Source organism: Rhipicephalus sanguineus, chromosome 7 (assembly GCF_013339695.2).
Source record: "Rhipicephalus sanguineus isolate Rsan-2018 chromosome 7, BIME_Rsan_1.4, whole genome shotgun sequence".
Lineage (NCBI taxonomy): Eukaryota > Metazoa > Arthropoda > Arachnida > Ixodida > Ixodidae > Rhipicephalus > Rhipicephalus sanguineus.
In genome coordinates this window covers 130,057,596-130,059,918 of record NC_051182.1, presented here as the reverse complement: position 1 = coordinate 130,059,918, position 2,323 = coordinate 130,057,596, and positions in this window count along the sequence as shown.

Below are 2,323 nucleotides of genomic sequence, written 5' to 3'. Positions count from 1 at the left end.
CCCACCAATTACAAAAGGCCGAGCCATAATCATCAGCGGCAGCATCGACAGCATCAACACTTACAGTCGCGTAATAAAGCTCCAGCTGTGATCACCTCTAAAGCTGTCCCAACACGAAGGGCTGTGCCGAAATTGATCAGTAGCAGCAGCCTTCTATCGCAGGAGCAGTCACTTGTGCGGTTACGAATCTCCGAACGTTGCGGGGCATATGCGTGTAATTGAAATGTAATTGAAATATGTGTCCCACCATGTGAACTGCATAACAAGTGGGCGCATTAAGGCTCCCTGCCCATTACAAAGGGGTCAGACACGGTTCGTCTTCAGCAGCAGTAGCATCAGCAAGGTTGCCTTGCACTTGAACTGTATAACTACACGTATTATGAAGTGCATAACAGGTATTCAGGCTTGAAACTGCCCAGCCAATACAGAGAGCTGTGCCAGCATTCATAATCGGCGGCCCGGTCACATCTTGTTCTATGGCTTGGTTAACGGGAGCGCCATTAAGGCTATACCCACTCAGTACACCCTACGCCGCAATTTATTATCATCAGCAACATAGCCAAAGTATTCTTCGTTGACCAGCTACCGCGGGCACTTTCGTGGCCTTGATAGCACTGAACAGGCTACCATGAGAGTTTGCCGAGATCTTGCCCTAAATGGACTTTGACCTCTGGAATATGGACATCTAGGTGGAAACGAGGAGCGCACTGCAATGGGCGCCGAGTTTTTCCCGGAGAGTGGAACAGCCTGTACTGTGCAAGATTTCGATGAATGTGGCACGTTAAACGAGTTTACGACGGGCTCTTAGAAGGCTGCACCTCCAGGTTACGCTGTGACAGTGCTGCCCGTCCCGGGAAGTCTTGCGAGCTTTCTTTGTTTTATTGGTGGCACGAGCACGGAGTGTCTCTGCTATATTCCAGACTACCCTGTCTACCGCCGGTGCAAATTGTTAGAAAAGCGCGATAAAAATATAAACGTATATAATGGCGATCGGTTAAGCTAATGGTTGTATATGATAAAGTGGGTATTAAGGCATGTCATAAGTTGAACTTGCAGTCATATAATTAGTAGAAATTCGTGCGAACAGCAACTTCATCTCAGAAACCCATCGGATGGGTCTCCTTGAAGCACCTCACAGATCAGGTCTCAACCGCGTGCTTCCTTCAGCGTGGTTTCGGCGAAGCGCGAAACACTAACGCCGAAAACGCATATGAAAGGGATGAAACCGGCGCAAGTTCCTCTTCAAGACACCTAAGCCTTGCATTAGGGTCCCTTGAGGTTATTTTATCGGTTGATTAATTGATTCCTTCGTCATCTTCCACTGCCGAGCGGAACTGCACGAAACCCATTGCTGTGCACATAAGCGTCATTGCCAGGGAGTAGTATTCTACCTGATGTAATGTTTGATGGCAGGGTCGTTGCGGTTGGGCTTGAACAGTACGCGGAGGCAGCCGCCACCGTTGTACGCCTCCTCCAAGTGCACCTTCACTGAACAGCACGAGTTGCAGAGCGTGTTGCTTTGGTCCCGGGGCTGCAGCTGCTGCTTGTGCAGATTAAACCACACACGACCGAACATGGGCTGTGTCGAGGCGTAGGGGCAGGCATTCAAGTAAAAGTATACATACGCCTGAGGAAAAGAATGGCACGAGTGACTTGTGGCCGCAGTGGAGGAATCGCTACACGCGCTGCGGTTGTTCCCGAGCGCGCCGATAGCCAGAGCCAGAGTGCCGAGCACAGTCCATTTTCTCGAGCGGGGGTGGCCGGCAGAAAGCGACGCATCGTAAAGCCCGCTTTTCGAATGCGCAGTCAGCAAAGTGCTGGTCGAAACGTAAGAAGGACAGAAAAAAAATTAGGTTCATGTGCGCAGACACGGTAACGCATGTTCATGCCGTACGGTAACGCATAAGATTCATCTAACACGCGGGGATTAAAATGGGTCACTTTCTGCCGGCCACGGGCCTCCTCTTGGTAAAGGGGATTGCGCTTAGCACTCGCTATCGGCGCGCTCGGAACAGTGCCTCGCCTCGCGATTCCCCTCCTCTGCATCCAAAAATCACTTTGGTAATTTTTTTATGCGGCTGCTGGACGTATATACGACAGCCATCAAATGAACGTAGCTTAAGGGAACATGGGAGCGTGCGTCGGCATAGGCGTGCGCAGGGTTCTCCAATAGGGGGGGGGGGGGGAGAGTTTCATCGCAGGTACAGCCGTGAGAAAAAGTATACGAACCACAGGGTCGCGTGCCGACATTGCCGTCTGCTCCCCCTAGTGGCGAGCCGTCTGCGCTGGCCGCGAATTCGCAAGTGCGATGCTGTCGACAGCA